The sequence below is a fragment of the Atractosteus spatula genome, chromosome 10 (assembly GCF_055471065.1).
Source record: "Atractosteus spatula isolate fAtrSpa1 chromosome 10, fAtrSpa1.hap1, whole genome shotgun sequence".
Taxonomy (NCBI): domain Eukaryota; kingdom Metazoa; phylum Chordata; class Actinopteri; order Semionotiformes; family Lepisosteidae; genus Atractosteus; species Atractosteus spatula.
The window spans coordinates 20,702,649-20,721,361 of record NC_142715.1 but is presented as its reverse complement, the minus strand read 5'-3'; the positions used below and the strand labels follow the sequence as shown (position 1 = coordinate 20,721,361).

General features: G+C 45.4%; 2 non-coding genes and 1 pseudogene across 2 annotated transcripts; all 3 read left to right on the top strand.

Moving 5' to 3' along the window:
* The first annotated feature begins 8,272 nt into the window (after positions 1 to 8,272).
* trnae-uuc (transfer RNA glutamic acid (anticodon UUC)) lies at positions 8,273 to 8,344 on the top strand. Its single transcript has one exon. It is a non-coding gene; the product is annotated as a tRNA-Glu (tRNA).
* A 9,166-nt stretch (positions 8,345 to 17,510) lies between these two features.
* On the top strand, positions 17,511 to 17,629 carry LOC148825743 (5S ribosomal RNA). Its single transcript, XR_016093362.1, has one exon. It is a non-coding gene; the product is annotated as a 5S ribosomal RNA (ribosomal RNA).
* Positions 17,630 to 18,166: 537 nt separating this feature from the next.
* On the top strand, positions 18,167 to 18,285 carry LOC148825742 (5S ribosomal RNA; annotated as a pseudogene).
* Positions 18,286 to 18,713: the final 428 nt, after the last annotated feature.

Genomic DNA, 18,713 nt, shown 5'->3' with positions numbered 1-18,713 from the left:
ACAAACAAGAGACAGACAAAGCAATAATTCTACATTGACTTGTCCTGCACTGATCAGACTAATTGAAATGGTCTGATTCAGAGCCTGTGCAGCTCGTGCTAATACAACAACGCCAGTATTGAACCCTCAGCACCATACTGACTACTGAGCACAAGTTCAGCTGCTCTCCAGCTTTGTTACGCACGTTTTTTTTATTGCAAATGGAGCTGATCTCCAGACAGTACAGTGTTAATTAGTCAGCAGCCTCTACTAGTAATACATCGCCCCTGTCCAAAATCTCTAGGTAAAAAAAAACACATTTTATACATTTGTCTGTTTAAAGATATAATCTCTTTAAAAAAGACAAAGGGTTTGTGTGTCAACTGTTTCACTTAATTTCGAACGCAAAGAAAAGTAGTTTTCTTCCAAGAAATCACACATTTGTCGCATCCTCCATACTATACTTCTCTCTTGTAGTAGTAAAGCATTTTGATTTAAACTGATCAATATATTAAATGTTTCATCTATACACTTACGATTAACATAGGCAGCCTTGAACGGTTTGCGTAAATCAAATACACAGATGGATTCAGAGTGTGCTTTCCAACTTTTGTGTAACATTTTCCTTTGATAGGACGGAGTTGTTTTTAAAATCTGGATTAAATAAAAAGGAGTGACGTCAGTGTAAAACAGCTTTCCTTCATGGGGAACAACAGTTGTGTTCCATATTTCTAATTATTTTGGTTTCAAGATAGCAATTTAGTATGAAACATAAAAGCCAGCTGGATAAATCTGTTACACGTCATTTACAATGGTCTTTTTAAACTAATAGCCCATGCAGGGATCAAACCCCAACTGTTGGTACGAGTTGTGTAAGGCTCTGCAACATGCAGATGAGAAACTAACCTTCGCTTCTTCATTATATACACAGTGAGCTATATATGCGGGCCTACTGCCCCCTACGGGCTCTGTATTTGATTGCGGTACAAGACCGGCCATGGAGAAATGAAGTGAAGAGGGTGTGTTCATTAAAAGGCTCATAGTGTCCCTGGGAGGTCTCAAACCACCACCCTTTTGGTTAACAACCAAACCACAAAGACTCACGTACAGCTTAACACTTCTTGGTCTCAGTGAAAGTGATACACTCGGTAAAATTTCTGGAGAATCATTTGTCAATTTCCCTACGGGATTAATAAAGTATTATCTATCTATCTTAAAGGAAAATCGCCAACAGTGGCCGATATCTATTGGAGTTTTTTTCATTCTATACTGCAATTTCTGAAAGGTACCCTGTGAAAATACGAATTTTGACGAGAAGGGATGGACATATAAGGTCAGCAGGCTTGAGGAATTGGACCTTATGGTGAAGGCTGCGGGCTCAGCATCAGCAGAACCTGATCAGTATCGGTTGACTCCGATATACTTTGACAACTTAATTCTGGATTTAGAGACATTCACCTTAGTGTCGGTATACTAAGATGTTTTGGTAACGAGGAAGGAGGGACAAAGCAAATTGGCAGAATGTGTGCTATTTTGTTGACTACAAGTCCTCACATGCCAGAGGGTCAATATAAAAAAAATGTAACAGTATAATCTCTTGTACTTCACAATTTAATAGTGTCTGTTACATTGTGTCTCACACCTCAGTGTCAGAATTGTGAGACGAGTTTGTAATCAGGAGGGTGGGCCATAGCAATTCAGCAGAAATTGCATTCACCTTTTCCCAATGCATTCTCACATGCCATTTTCTCACATGCCATGCTCAGAGGGTCGTATTTAAAAAACGGTACAGTACAATGTCCTGAAGTTCAGGATTTTGATAGTCTTTTCCATTGTCTCTCACACATCTGTGTCAGAATTTTTAGACATTTTTATAACCAGGAGGTAGGTTCGATCACCCTCTGCTCATCCTCAGTTAATCATATAGTCTCATATGCCATGTTCTAAATGTTCCATTTAAAACTGCTATATTAAAATTTCTTGTAAAATGCAAGAGTTTGAGACTTTTTATGATCAGAAGGCAAGGTCGTGGAAAAAATGCAGAAAGTGAATTTACGTTTTGCCTTTGTCTTATTTACTCGTGGTATAACATGCCAGTTTGTTTTATTGTGAGTTGTGTTTCTGAAATGTGTTTCATACAAAAATGCAATTTGGACAGTCTCTACTTACATATTCCCCTTTACCGAGGAAATGTCCAGTAATACATCCGGATAAGTATTTTTAAAAATGACTGTAGAGAGCCATCTACAGGCGAAAGACGACATAACATCACAGCAGCAGCATTTAAGATGGAACGAAAAACGCAAAGCAGCAGCTGGCGAATAAGAAGCCAACTTCAGCCTCGTTAATGCAATAGCATTAGGTGAGGTGGAAAAATATTTCTTGCTCTGAATCTTAACATTTTTAGGAGGTGTTCTAGGACTTCTTGCCTCAGAAAAAAAAACTGCCAGTACATCAGTTATTTCTACTCCATCAATAGCAGCAGTGTTATCAGTACTGAGCCCTAAATGTAGGTCCTATCATCATATAAAAAGTTGAAAGTATCGACTGCATTCAACTGATAAAATGTATCTTCTATGAGAGTTATATCTTTATCCAAAATACATCGGAAACAAATTTGCACGTTTTTTGGGGGGGATCCTGAAGACTGAGACTCAAAACTTTTTTTTTCCTTCTTTCCAGGAGGAAGGATTATTCAGATGCAAACATTGTCCCAAAATCAATGTACTCTCCATTGATATTCAAATCCTCAAATTCTTCATCTGAACGTCGATATTGAAATATGATATCGTACAAATTGTGGTTTTCTTTTTAAAGCAAATTTTATGCTTTAAATTAAATAAATTGTATTTATTATGAATGTGCCGGAAATTTTTCAGTACTTTAGAGGGTTCTGCCATTTTAGATGTTATGCTGTTCCTGTCTGATTTATCAAATGTGTCATTTAAATCTACAGTCATTTCTATAACAGTCTGAAGGCCTTGCAGTACAGATTGCAATTCATCCAAAAATGCCAAGCTTACCACTGGTGATACATACAAGGAAATGAATGTATATTTTCCCCCCAAATCAACAAATTTAAAATCAAATACCTCCCTCATCTGCAGGTGGAGAGAATAATGTCAGAATAAATACAGGTTTAAAAGTCAGGAGCATTGATAGTCCTATTTTAAAATGACACTAAAATGCTCACAATATATTAAAAAGCTCTGTAAAATGCAAAAATAATAAAAGAAATATTAAAACAAGGTAAAAAGAAATAATACACAGTTATAAAGCTCAGGAATTATCAATGTGAAGTTACAATGGGTTGATTGTGTTTCATATGATTTAAAAAATAAAATGTTTGCAAAAAATCCACTTACAATATGCTAAAAATGGCAAGAATACTTAAAACAGGAGTGTAATTGTTTTTAAAAAATAATTAAAACAAGTTAAAAATAAGTACTTAATGGGTTTAACATTCAGGAATGTGATTGGTCAGATGCTTACGATGAGTGTTGCTGGTGTTTGGTGTGATTTACCGAAATGAAAAAAATATTCAATTTAAAAACGGCAAGAGCTCGTATGAAAAAAAAGTTCGTAAGTATCTTTGTTGTAACAGCTGCGCCAGAACTAGTGTATTCATATACTGTACATCAGAAAAGTACCTGAACTTGACTGGTTTATATTCAGTTATATGCATTGGGAACAAAAGGGAGACTTACATGGATTTTATGAGGTTTTAGGAATCAGAAAATGTATTTTTACACGTTTATGCCTACGAGCAGAAATAACTTCCTGCTTTCAGCGCTTTTATTGTTTCTGCTTGTAACCTCGAACAGAGAAACCCAGTACTGACTCACAGAAACACCCCAGAGTTTCTGTGTTTCTGGGATTTAAGAGGGATGTACAGATGCAGCCATTCAAAGTGCGCGGTACAGACACGTACCAGAGGTAATTGGCTACAGCGTCGCGCATCGTGACGCAGGATGACGCGGGGTACCGCGGTACGTGATTGGTTGACCGACAGGGGCACTCGTGGTCCGTTGGTCTGTTGTAGAAAGACTTACAGTAAACGCCTTTACTGTGCCCGTTGTAGATATTGAATTTTACCACTGAAGGGAAATCTTAGTAGCTGAGCATAAAAAGAATAGGAGCATACTGTAACACGTGTGAAGGCCATAAACGATATTAATTTTGGAACATAAATATAGAGTATATGGCTGGTCTTGGTACTTTAAAGAAAAAATACACACCAGTATTCCATTTCTCCCTAAACATTTTAAGCATCGAAGTCTTTAACTAATGTGATACCGGAGTCAACAAGCATACTTTTAGAATTTGATTAAAAGGGAATATAATATGGAATCGCGTATCTAAAGAAATCAATAAAGATTTATATTAATGTACCGTAACACAAGAATAGTACACACTGTACATTGTCTGTCGATAATGTTGAGAGGGTTGAGAATCTCCGATTCCTCTAGTTTAACAGTCTGTCCACAAACAAAACATTCCTGTTAGACAAGAAGAATTGAAAAAAAAAACAATTTTGTCAATGGAAACCGGTGTGTGTGTCTCTCTCTGCTGGATGTCCCTCTCACTCTCTGCTGAATGAATAAAAGCATTTTATTAAAAACGCGTTTGTGTTTGTCTGGTATTTACTTTGGTCCCTTTTAACTGTTTTTCGATCTACTGTATTGCTTTGAGATGCCACTTTTATGCTGAAAGTTTATTAAGATACTTAGAAGACAAAGATACTGTATCAATTTATGTTGCATTAGCCTGATTATGATTAAAAAACACATATAATTAAACACGCGTTTACGATTTAAATCAGAACACGATTTAAATCAATATAAATGTTTATATTGTAACGCATACTGTCCAGCCTCCATTTCTCTATAAAAATGTATTCTATTGCACACACACACACAATAGAAGCAGGAAGCAGAAGCAGGGACCGTTGTCAGAAGGGAAGAAGGTGACTATTCATTGTTATCAAAAATGACTTAAAATCAATCATGTTGTGATATTTTGAAATATAAAAGTCAATTGATTGTCCATAATATCGCTATTCTATTTTTTCGAAGAAATGTTTTTTAAAAGAAAAGTCCAGCACCAGCTGGATTTGAACACCCAATCTGTGAGTTGTTGGTCAGGCACGTAGACCAGTAGGCTACAGGGGAAGTCGCATGAACAGGGAGGCAAAACAGCCCTACACAGCCCTGTCGCAGTACACGAATATAATCATACCGTTATTAAATTCTTTAGATACGCGATTCCATATTATATTCCCTATTAATCAAATTCTAAAAGTATGCTTGTTGACTCCGGTATCTCTTTAGTTAAAGACTTCGATGCTTAAAATGTTTAGGGAGAAATGGAATACTGGTGTGTATTTTTTACTTTAAAGTACCAAGACCAGTCATATACAGTACTGTATGTTTATGTTCCAAAATTAATATCGTTTATGGTCTTCACACGCGTTACAGTATGCTCCTGTTCTTTTTATGCTCAGCTACTAAGATTTCCCTTCAGTGGTAAAATTCAATATCTACAACGGGCACAGTAAAGACGTTTACTGTACTGTAAATCTTTCTACGACAGACCAACGGACCACAAGTGCCCCTGTCGGTCATCCAATCACGTACCGCGGTACCCCGCGTCATCTTGCGTCATGATGCGCGACACCGCAGCCAATTACCTCTGGTACGTGTCTGTACCACTCACTTTGAATGGCTGCATCTGTATGTATTTGTTGCATGTAGGCCACAATTCTGAATGGCTATGGAGAAATAGGATTCTCTCACAACGGCAGGGACTCCAGTTAAGAATACTGGGCTTGTTTCTGAACTGATTTGTAGTTTTACAGCTGCTGACAGAAGCAGCTTGAGTAAGGTGTAAATAACACAATAAATAAAGAATTCCAGTAACTCAAGGTAACAACCATGCAGATGCAGATGCCAGACGAGCGCCACAGGGAGAGCGGGAGTCTGAGACCCCTGTGAAACCTCTACTGGGGAAAGGGGAGAATTCAGGTTGAGGGCTTTAATAGATGTTTAATAGTGGTTAGAACAAATGTGTAAAGAATGTGGGGTTGTATAATGATGGGATGTGGGCTGGCACATACCCAAGTGTATGACAAAGATGATCCCGTGGTACGGACTGCCCTGCCCCTTGGATACTGATCTAGGGGCATACTACACTGGGAAGGTGTGCCAGGCTGTAATTGCCTCACTAGGGGTAAGTTAGAAGTCACATTGCTCCCATCACCCACAGTCTGAAAGACCAACTAAGGAAATATCAACTGAAGGAACACCGTGGGTAGATGGTCTACCTGCAGTCCTGTGCGGTTTGCGGGCTGGAGCAAACAGAACTGTGAGACTGAGCCCATTTGAGATCATCACGGGCACCCAAAGAAACTCCCTGGAGGCCAAGTTTGGCTAACGCACTGATGAATTAACTAACTCTCTATTAAAGTATTGTAGGTTTGTTAACTGAAGCGGTGCACAGGGCTCGTGAACAGATGCCGGACGCTTGGGGACCTCCAGTAGAGGGGAGACACGACCGTATACCTGGCGAGTGGGTGTAGGTGAAGAAGAGATACCCTGCCAGACGTTGCAATCCTGCTGGGAGGGACCATATCAAGTGCCACCAACTACTGATTGTGCCATCTGAATGACAGGATGAGATCGCTGGATCCGCGCATCGCACTTGCACCGACCCACGGCACCAGAGACTGAGTGAACAGAAAGAAGGATGTTGTTACCGTTTCTGTGTCTGATGCTTCCTAAGACCAACAGTGTGCTTGTTAGGCCTGAGGAGCATTACTGGGGATATGGTATCAATACATTCCGGGTGTTGGCATATCTGTCAGCCAAAAAATTATAATCGGAGTTGGGTCAATATTGCTGTTCCAAGATCCTGACGATAGATCTCCACATGGCTGAGGTCTGTGTTTGGGTCCTGGAGTAGGACTTTATGTATTTGTAGGATTAGGGTTGTTTTATATGTATAATTGTAACTATCACTTGTACAAAAACATCAATAACATCTTGTTGTAACCGTGGAACGCACAATGTCATGGTAATGCATGCCTGTACATCTAAAAAGGAAAGATCTGCCCTGACATTGTATGTGTAAAAATAGGCAGTCCTGACGTATGCCATATTTTATAAGGGGGGAATGAAGTAAGAGATAAGATGTAAAAAGGGTTAACTTAAGTCAGTTCTGCCTGAAAATTAGACTTCTAAGCAACAGGGGTTTATGGCAGGAAAGGGGGTTAACTGATAAGGATTCCAGATGCGAACAAGGGCCTCTTAACTGGCCAAATATCATGACCCCCCCCCCTTACCATAACATCGAATGACGTCTGAAGCAGCAAGCAAGGACTATATAACCTAAAAGTTTGTATCGGCACATCGAACAATACTTCGGTTTTGTTGTTTCTTGCGGGAAACAAGACTTCGGCTATATTGTTCCTTGCATGCAATAAACTCATCTGTTTTACTTCATCTTGGGATCAAGAACCTTATTCCTTCTGTTACAACAGTACCAAACGCACGTTTCTTCTGTAACTGGAGCCGATCATTTGCAATTGGGCTGTGCCGACAGACCAGGACGAGCTCTGTCGGCTCAAAAGCAGCGCAGGACCTGCAAGAACAACAGAAATATTAGCATCCAGCGGGGGCTTCTTAGTGAGCCCAAGATCTCATCAAGAATCGGCTCCAGCAACAGGGCTGGGCGCATTGTTCCATTCTCCGACCACTCTCGGTGTAAACAAGTCCCTCCTGGTCTCTGCTTGAATTGCACTTTCCTGTGTTTGCTTTGGTGTAACTGGCTTCCCCTGCATGGGCGAATGTGAAGAAGATCCTTAGTAAGTCATTGAAGAAAAAAGAGAAGAGGTCGGAGTGGCCTCTGTCGTTCATCAACGATCCAGTCAGGCAGTACTCCTCTGTAAAGCGCCGTTCGTTCACATCAATTGGCTTTTTTTTGCCTTCATTCGTGCAAGTAGTAAAAGCAGACGCCCCTAGTCTGCCATGACCCGGATTCAAACCGGGGTTGTTGCGGCCACAACGCAAAGTACTGACCACTATACGATCACGTCGAGTTACTGATACACACAAGACAGGGCGGAAAAGGCTGTGCTCTCTTCGTGTGACAGAATTCGGGAAAGTCCTGACGTTGTATTTCAACTGAGCCCCAGTATACATCTACCCTTCGACACTCTGAGCGACAACTCTCTTGCGTGTGTTCTCATATTTATGTAGTTTGCTTGCATGATGCCCGGAACAGCAGGCTTGCGTGCTCCCATATAGTCTAGCGGTCAGGATTCCTGGTTTTCACCCAGGCGGCCCGGGTTCGACTCCCGGTATGGGAACGTGTCAGTTTTGCCTCCTGCTATCCAAAAGATCAGCACCGTGTACGAAGGAGACGCATTAAAACGTGCGAGAAGAGGGGGCGCTTGTTTCCAGCCGAAACTTCTCGCGTGTGAGACGAGCTGATCATCGCTGCAGGAGGTGGGAGGGTTACTCTGGTAGACAGGGCTGACCTTCGGCAATAGGATTTATAGTCTCCAAGATGATATTTGCACTTTCTGGAGAGGCGATTTTCTCCACTTCAGTAGCCCGATTTCGTCGATTGCGTGGAGAGGGCTGTAGAATGTGGCGCCGCCTTTCCTGCTCCGTCCATGACAGGCGTGCTGGTCTCTGGAGAGAGAGCACGGTCCATCAGCGCACTCCAATAAAGGCACTGGAAGCAGCTGAATCGCATTGGCGAAGCTCAGCACTGGGCCGCTGGGCACATCTTACCACTGTTTCCGTAGTGTTTTGGTTATCACGTTTGCCTCACACGCGAATGGTCCCTGTTCGAAACCGGGCAGAAACAGACTTCTTTTGTCGCCACGCACAAAAGGGGATTGGGGATTCGCCTAGCGCTGTGATCGAACAGACCCACTCACCTCTTAGTGTGGCGGGATCTGCACAGTGCATGTCGCAGTCCTGCTTTCACTTGAATGCGCGTCCTGATGTACCCCGGTCTCCCGCGTGACAGGTGGGGAAAGGTGACACGTCCTATACTAACGAGGAAGACATCACTCTCTCCGACCCCCGGCATCGTGTCCCGACCAACCGTGCTGGAAGCCGACGCGTGCTGTGATTCCTTTACGGAGAAGAAATGACAACCGAGGAGCCGAGAGATCATTTCAGCATTTCGTGTCTGAACGGAAAACACAAACGATCAACTCGGAATGACTTGCCTTTGACGCTTATCAAAGCGTTCTTTGTGCATCGAACAGACCCACTCACCTCTTAGTGTGGCGGGATCTGCACAGTGCATGTCGCAGCGCTTCCTGCTTTTACTTCAATGTGCTTCCTGATGTCGAGTCGTGTGCCGTTGCGTAGGGTCTGAAAGCGAGAGCAATGAAAAGGTGCACGACGCTGTATAAAGAAAACAGAGAAGTGAAAGGCAGTCCTTTCTCTAAGGAGGTGAAAGAAAAGCTACTCCCCGTCTGGGAATCGAACCCAGGGCAACTCAACATTCACTCCTACCCCGAGTGCAGAAAAGACAGCGTCCGCAGCAACAACAGCTTAGGTCTCTGCACAGGAGCTAAGCTGCCCCCATCTCCTCTGCTCTGCGGCTCCTGCGGAGTGGAGTCCTGCCTGGAGCCGTGTTTGCAGGCGGCGGCTCCCCGCGCCCTGTCTGTGCGTTGTGTCCAAGAGCTCCTGGGAGGAAGAGAGAGCCCTCCCACTCGGGGGCTTTTCCACGGTCTGTGTGAGGAGGGGCGGGTTTGTCCAGTAGCTTATCGAGCGGAAGCCTGGGGCGGGGGAGAGCTGTGATCGTGCAGACCTTGAGGTGTCACCTCTTTGTCTGCTTTCCCGCCCCCCCTCCGCCCAAGCTCTGCTTCAAAGTAGCCCGGCAACCCCTCACACCTGTACGTGTCACAACCTAAGGTGTGGTCATGAGACACCCATGGGGTGTCGTTCTGTTCTTGCTAATTGTTTCCTGCCCGTCGCAGGCAGGAGTCCATGCGAGGAAGATGCGCTGGACAGAGCTCAGAGGGCGCAGCTGGGTGGCTTTCGTTCTGAGTGACGTTCCTGCAACACTCTCCCGCTCCTCTTGGTGCGCTCATGCCGCAACACAGGAAGGCTGGAGCAGGTGGCTGTGTGCTCTCTGCACTGCCGAAATAGCTCAGCTGGGAGAGCGTTAGACTGAAGTTCTAAAGATCCCGGGTTTCGGCATTTTGTTTCATCGCGCCCTTTGTTCCTCTCTCCAGCGCCCCCTGCCTAAAGTGACGCTTCCCTTTCTTAGCCCGAAACGCAAGCGAGACACCAGCAGCGGTCCCTGCAGGTTTCCGTAGTGTAGCGGCTATCACGTTCGCCTAACCCGCGAAATGTTCCCGGTTTGAGACCGGGTGGAAACAGCCTCGTTTTGTACGCTCCTGTACTTCACAGAGGCTTGAGCGACCGGTCATTTGTTCCCAATGTGTTTCCGGTGCCTTCATGCACTCTTGTACCAAACGCACGTTCCTTCTGTACGTGGAGCCGATCATTTGCAATTGGGCTGTGCCGACAGACCAGGACGAGCTCTGTCTGCTCAAAAGCAGCGCAGGACCTGCAAGAACAACAGAAAGATTAGCATCCAGCGGGGGCTTCTTAGTGAGCCCAAGATCTCATCAAGAATTGGCTCCAGCAACAGGGCTGGGCGCATTGTTCCATTCTCCGACCACTCTCGGTGTAAACAAGTCCCTCCTGGTCTCTGCTTGAATTGCACTTTCCTGCGTTTGCTTTGGTGTAACTGGCTTCGCCTGCATGGGCGAATGTGAAGAAGATCCTTAGTAAGTCATTGAAGAAAACCGAGAAGAGCTTGGAGTGGCCTCTGTCGTTCATCAACCATCCAGTCAGGCAGTACTCCTCTGTAAAGCGCCGTTCGTTCACATCAATTGGCTTTTTTTTGCCTTCATTCGTGCAAGTAGTAAAAGCAGACGCCCCTTTAGGGAGCCTATCAGCACCCGGAGTTTTCCCCTTCTGTAAGCTCTCCATAGCCTCTCAGCTCTTCTACTGTCAAATCCCCCTCAAGTACTTCCCTATCTTCTTCACTCAAAACGTTTTCTAGCTTTGAGGTAAAAAAATGAATTTCTTCATCCTTTACCTCTGTAGAGCTGTACAGTCTTGAGTAGAAGTGTCACGCCCTCTGCAGCCAGAGGGCGGTCCTTCTCTGTCCTGTCCCTAGTTTCTGGTCTGCTGTCCTTCCTGTCCCTCTCTTTCCCTTGGGCTATATATTTCCGGGTCTTGCACTCTGTCCTCGCTCAGCACTGACGTTCGGATGTCCTGAGACCCGCCTAGCACCAGGGCGCCCCACGTCCGCTCCCTGAGGGCACAGGTATCTATACGGCATTCCTGAACTCTTTGCACTAATGAGCCCGGGCCTTTTTCCCGTCTCGCCGCTACGCATATGGGTCTTTTTCTGCCCTCCTGCTCCCCACGGTTAGTCCCTTTGGACGTCCGTGACAAGAAGGCCTCGATGCAGGAGAGGATAGCACTCAGCCTCCTCATCAACTACACTTTCCATGACAGACTTGGAGCCTACCACTTTCCTGAAAAAGAAGCGAGTACACTTGTCATTTTCTTCCAAGAACTGCACTCTGCTTCTTAACAGCACTCCTCGACTGCTTTCTTCGGCTATGCTCCGGATGTCCTTTTTTAAAAGGGTGATATCCTCAAGCACATCAAAGCCACTGTGCAGCATTGTGTAGAGACGCTGCAGCTGCCTCTGTTTCCTGGCTAGCACTCCTCTCCGTCTGGCAGCAGCCTTCCTTCCCTCAGCCATGAAAAAGGCCTTTGTCCTCACCTTCACCTCCTCCCACCACTCACCTACTGACCCGTACAGACACTGCAAGGACAGCCACTGTGATAGTTTCTCCTTGTAGCGGGATACTACCCCCTCGTTCTCTAGCAGCTTTGTGTTGAGTTTCCAGAGGCCTGGGCCAAAGACAGTCCCGCCCTGGAGTTCCACTCTGCACCCTAAAGCCTGATGATCTGAGAAGAAGACAGGCTGAAGAGTGACCCCAACAACTTTCACTCTCTCTGAGACAAAGCAATAGTCAATTCTGGAGCTGCTATTCCTCCCTGACCATGTATATCCTGCTGTTGTGGGATATATACATCTATATGTGTTTGAGAGTTTAAAGTCTTGAACTAAGTTTTGCAGGGCCAGTGAGCTGGAATCCAATTTTATCGGAGAGCTAGACTGCCTGTCTGTGTGCTCTAAGATACAATTAAAATCCCCTCCCACTATCACGTCTGTGCTACATAACAATAGGGGGGAGAGTGCCTTGAGTAGCTCCACCCTTCCTCCCACGTCAGTAGGGCAATACACATTGATTAGCCGCAGGTTAACGGTCCCCCATTCCACATCCACACACAGCAACCTGCCATCTATGACCCTCTGAATACTTTTCAATTTGAATGCCCATCCTTTGAAAAGAATGGCCACACCAGAGGCTCTGTTGTTATTGTCCCCTGACCAAACAGAAGGCCCTTTATCCCACCTATCTTCAAAGCTTTTATACCTCTCTTGATAGGCTAAAGCACACTCCTGCAACATCAACACATCTCCCTCTCTCTGCTGGAGGTAATCAAAGACAGACTGGCATTTAACTCTGTCATTGATACCTCTGGTGTTAAGAGAAATTATGTTTAGAACCATATTACATAAGAAAGTGGAACCAGTCTTTACAAAACACATTTCTCTTCTGTCTCACCTGTTACCTTGTTCTTTTTCTTTTTCTTCTTACCAATTTCCTGCCAGCCATCCTCTGAATGAGCCTTCATCAGGGTGGCAGCAGTAAAAGCGTTCACGGAGTCCATTTCAAGGAAGGGGGTAGAGGGAGGGGTGGAGGGGTTCCAGCTGTCCCCATCGCCATGCTCTCCTTCCTCCTCGCTCAGGGAGAAAACAGAGTCATTTTTTCTTTTCCTCAAGTCCAGCTCCTGGGAGCACTGAGGGGAAAGGGGTGCAGCCGATGCACCAGTCTCCTCTTTCCCCTCACCCACCAGCTGCTGCAGATCCTCTGTGATGGACTGGATGGAGGAGAGGAGGACATCTGTAGCCCTTGCAGAGTCTGAGAAAAGCAGCTCCGCTGAATCCTGGGTATCCTCGCTGGACCCGCTCCACCGGGGGGTCCCACACTGGCCCTCGTTCTGAGGAGCAGGAGTGGGGGAGGGGTCCTCGCTGTTCTCGGGGGTTTTCAAACCCTCGTGCTTGTCTGGTGCAGTCTGCGGTTGTGGGGGCATAGTGGATTTCTCTTCCACCGGCCCCGGAGCCACAGCAGGACTGATCCTGGCTGGAGGCTGAGAGTCTTTGTCCAACAAGGGTTCTTTGTTTGACTTGTTGTTTGCTTTGGCTTTTCGGGCCGGTTTGGCTGAAACAAGCACTGCCTCATCCTTTCTCATTTTGAGTTTATTGGCGTAGGCGTGAGGGCAGTTCTTAAAAACGTGTCCTTCCGAGCCACATAAATTGCACTTTGGCAGCATTGAACAGTCAGAGGCTAAATGTTCCTGTTTGCCACAGGTCTTGCAGCATTTCACAGTGCAGGATGATGCCAGGTGTCCCACAGCACCACAGCGCCGACACACCTTTGGTTGTCCCACATAAAAAACATAGCCATTGCAGGCGCCCAGCTGGATTGTAGAGGGCAGGTGCCTTAAGCCTCCATTTACATTGTCCGGTAGCAAGCGAACCTCGAATTTCCTTGCTCCTGTTTTTATACCGTCAACATCTCTAACCTCAGTTCCATGGTGGACGGTGCAGTACTGGTTAAGCCAGGTGTGAATGTCCTCCGTCTTTGCCAGTTCCGAGAACATAATAACATGCACCGTTTTCCTCTCTCTCTGTGTCAGAGGCTGCAAGTTGATCTTCTCAAGGGCAGGAACTTTCCCTCTTTTTGCCTCAAACACATCCACACATTGTTCAAACAGAGAATAGGTAGCAAAAACAACCTCAAATGCTTTCTGACCTGGGAGAGCGAAGATGAAATCCAAGTGCCGAGGTTCAAAGCCAAGTTCCTTCTGCATCACTTTTCTGCTGAACTGCATACGGTCCATGAAGAGGTCATCCAAAAGCTCAAAACGCACAGCATTCTTGCGGGATCCAAAGGTTGCCATTTCGAAAACTGAAAAACAAACACTGCTTCCACAAAACAAGAAACAATCCAACTACTCCACCTACAGGCTGATCAAGGTATCCCCCCTGCCAGGTAAGTATGAGCTGTACAAGCCCCTGCAAGCGGCCCGCACCCACAGCACAAAGCGCGCAGCCTAGGCCTGCTCCTCGCCCCGCACACCACCGCCTCCTGCTGGGCCCACTCTTTCGCACACTCACACGCCACACTAACACTCAAAAGAGTGGGCAAAATGAGAAAACGAGCGCGCCGTTTCCTACACATCTGCAGACCTCCTTGAATGTCTGGCGCTGGGCATGCCCCACTCTCCTCCACCTTATCTTATCGCGTGTGACCACCGACAATGGCCACAATGCCGGGGAATGGCACCTGTAAAGTGTTAATTGGGGCACAGGAACAGCCCGTCTCGTCTCGGGGGCCGGCTTCAAAGACAATACAGCAAACACAGCGGGGCGGGGGAATTCAGGTACATTCAGCTCCGGCGGGAATGAGTCATTTGTCGGTCTTTTCAAGTGCTGGGAGCCGAGTAATCCTTCGCTTGTATCGTTTCTCCCCGGTGACTAGATCTAACCCTGCGACTCTCGACTGGGCTCACCCACGGCAGCCCAGCAGGTGTGAGCCTAGCCGGCACCCGGATGGGAGATTCCCCCCGGAAAAGCTCAGGTTGCTGCTGCTCCTGCAAGAGGTGTGACTGGGACCAGTAGGGAGCGCTCACCCTGCGGTCTGTGTGGCTTTCTTATGCCCCAGCATCCTGATGGCGACACTCTGCTGTACAAACAGGCGCCGTCCTTCGGGGGAGGCATAAAACCGAGGTCCTGACCCTCCTTGGCCATTAAGAAATCCGAGGGCGTCTCTCAAAAAGAGACGCCGGGGGTGTCTCTCTGGTGTTAGTGTTCCCCTTTACCAATCAGTCGGGGTCTCCTCCTAATCCCCGTCTCATATGTAACAATCAATGACGAGGCCCCCCTGTCCCGTGATATTGTATTTGTCTCCTGGCCGCTGGCTGGCGCCGTGAGATTTAGTACTCGCGCAAGAGACCGGGGGCAGAGCGCGAACGCGGTTCCCCGCCCCCCACAAAGTGTGCACTCCAGGTTCCCTCTCGGGGCTCTGCAACACAGCGGAAAGGCAGCGAGAAGGAGCCTCTTGCTCTGACACCGCCCGTCCTACTCCGAGCTGTACCTCAACTGGTTGGCCGGAAGCCAGAGGACGCCGGGACAATGCCCATTGGACAACCGCTGGAACAGAGGCTGCAACAGAGCCTGTCAGCTGGTTTGGTGTTCGTGCCGGGAGATTCCAAATCCATACACAGTGGATAAGTAAACCCCATGTTCTACATTGTGTCTCGAGAATTCAATTGTACCTCAACACAAGTTGTTATCAATTTAATTCATGAGTAATGTATTTACTTCCGAGTTTAGAGTAACAGTGGGTAATAACACTGATTAGCGATTTGGTAACCGAACGATATATATTGACATATATTCTCTGTTGTGTATCTCCTTGTGTTGGCATCTCTTTGAGATTATATACCTTGTATATTGATAACCCTCACAGTAAGGTCTGCCGCTCGTATCCAGGCAGACTAGTATATGTTTGGTGCACAATTTATATGAATAAATGTATCTCGTGTATTGAACCCGTGTGTGTGCGTTGTTAGTTGTTCTGACAATTGATTTTCTAAAAGCCACAACGAACAACCTCGTGATTACTGCTACAATTAATAATTGTCTCAGTAAACCCATCAAACCTCTACAACCACGATACACCACCATAAACTATATTAATTTAGGAACATAAACATATAGTGTAAACTGTATATGGCTGGTATTGGTAGTTTAAAGAAAAAATACACACCAGTATTCCACTTTCTTCCTAAACATTTTAAGCATCAAAGTCTTACATGTAGTAAGATTTTACCACGTTTCGGAAACGTTTTTACATGCTCCTTCTGACCATCTTAAGTTTATATACTTTGTGAGAAGTCATAAGATATTAACATTTTCTGTGAATGTGCTCGTTATCGGAGTAAACAAAAGCATACTTTTAGAATTTGATTAATAGGGAATATAATATGGAATCACGTACCTAAAGAAATTAATAACGATATAATTATTTTTATGTACTGTAGCTCAAATAGTAGTATAATACACTTTCTATGGATACATGTGCTTCTACGCAACGCAGCAGCACATCCACAAGTAACATTACCAAGCTAAGAGAGGACATTGGCTTGCCAATATGATAAATACAGTGGAAAAAAGCAATTGGGAAAATAAGACCTGCTGATCTGTTATACATACCAGGAAGAGAACAGAATATGATTTTTTTCTGTTTGAAACGTGTGTTGTCTTTATGAAATTCATGTATTTTAAACGTTTAATTAAGAAGAAAAAAAGTTACAGAAAGATACTAAGCTGATCACGAGATAGAAAGATCACCCGTTTTTCGCGCATAAAAAGTGGCTATTAACTGGGTGAACTGTTATTAACTGGAGTCAACTGGGTGAAAACACATAATATGAACATGAAACAAAACAAAAAATAAAAATAAGATACAATCTACAGACATTAAAACCGGTGTCATGGAAATATAACTATCAAGGAAGCCACAAGAGAGAGTTCTCACCTGAGTAAGGTCTTTATTTCAATATTGGGAGCAACCAGAGACTCAATTTGTTACAAGCAGTACAGGGTTTTCATAAGACGTTGCGCTGTAAAAAAAGCTCAGCGCTTTGTCCCTTCTAAAACTTCCACTTTCCCTAAAAGAAAACAGATTACATCAAAAAGCGAAAGAAGAAGCACTAGATATGTTATTCAAAGCTTATCAGTTACTTTCAGCTAATTCTAACGACCCAGACAGCATATATTGTTTTGGTACATTGTCTTCTAAAGTAACCTAAACAGTGTACTTTGTTGACGCACTGTTTTCTAAAATTCTGCACGTACTGTAGCACAGCAATTACATCCTTTAAATATATTATCTAAAACCCCCAATATATTTCTTTGCAAAGCTCTCTACATTTTAAGAATCAATTTACTTATTAGATTTCCACTTCAAGACTTGTTCGGCTGGCATTCGGGGAGTCGCGTTTTTCAGAATTGTATTGAGATCGTTTTCCACAGAGCTCAGATGTCAAAGCACAGCAGCAGCTCTCCACAGCGATCCTCTATAGCGCCCTTTCTCCCGCAGCTCCGTCCTCATTGGAAGGATGCAAGAGTGAAAGGCTGAAGTGAAATAGAGCAGGGACGAAGGCAGTGAAGAGAGAGAACGTGGGAAGAAGAGAAAAACGCAAGGGATAAAAAGGCGGCATCATAAAAGAGGTGACGGAGCTGTCCTCTCAATAAGAAGGGTGCCAGCGAACCTTGCTCTTGCTTACGGCCACACCCCCTTGAGCACGCCTGATCTCGTCTGATCTCGGAAGCTAAACAGGGATGGGCCTGGTTAGTACTTGGATGGGAGACCGCCTGGGAATACCAGGTGCTGTAAGCTCTTAAGCGCAGGAGGCGTCCTATCCCCGCTCGCTCGCTCATTCCCCTGTTCACACGTGCAGTGCGGCTTGTCCGTCTGTTTATTTGTCAGCTTTGGCGAGACACGGGTGCTTGTGTATTAGCGGGAGCGTTTTTTATTCTGATCAGGAACAGTTTTACAAGTCCGCAAAGGATCGAGGAAAGGTTTATCACCAGCTGAAAAGAGACACAGCGCTTCGGCTGTGGAGACTTGTTCGGCTGGCGTTCGGAGAGTCGCGTTTTTCAGAATTGTATTGAGATCGTTTTCCACAGAGCTCAGATGTCAAAGCACAGCAGCAGCTCTCCACAGCGATCCTCTATAGCGCCCTTTCTCCCGCAGCTCCGTCCTCATTGGAAGGAAGCAAGAGTGAAAGGCTGAAGTGAAATAGAGCGGGGACGAAGGCAGTGAAGAGAAAAAACGTGGGAAGAAGAGAAAAACGCAAGGGAAAAAAAGCAGCGTCGTAAAAGAGGTGACGGAGCTGTCCTCTCAATAAGAAGGGTGCCAGCGAGCCTTGCTCTCGTTTACGGCCACACCCCCTTGAGCACGCCTGATCTCGTCTGATCTCGGAAGCTAAACAGGGATGGGCCTGGTTAGTACTTGGATGGGAAACCGCCTGGGAATACCAGGTGCTGTAAGCTTTTAAGCGCAGGAGGCGCCCTATCCCCGCTCGCTCGCTCATTCCCCTGTTCACACGTGCAGTGCGGCTTGTCCGTCTGTTTATTTGTCAGCTTTGGCGAGACACGGGTGCTTGTGTATTAGCGTGAGCGTTTTTTATTCTGATCAGGAACAGTTTTACAAGTCCGCAAAGGATCGAGGAAAGGTTTATCGCCAGCTGAAAAGAGACACAGCGCTTCGGCTGTGGAGACTTTATTAATAAGGCCCCTCAGTAGTTGAGATCTCTGTTATACCCATCTAGAAACATGCAATCAGCATGTTATTGCTGAAGCAATAGTCACAACATTATTCCACACCTGGGTGAGAGGCGGGTTATGATGACAGTCATGCTTTCTACACCTTATACTGAGCTCAGAAATGGACCAAGCGGACATCTCACGAGCAGATCCCT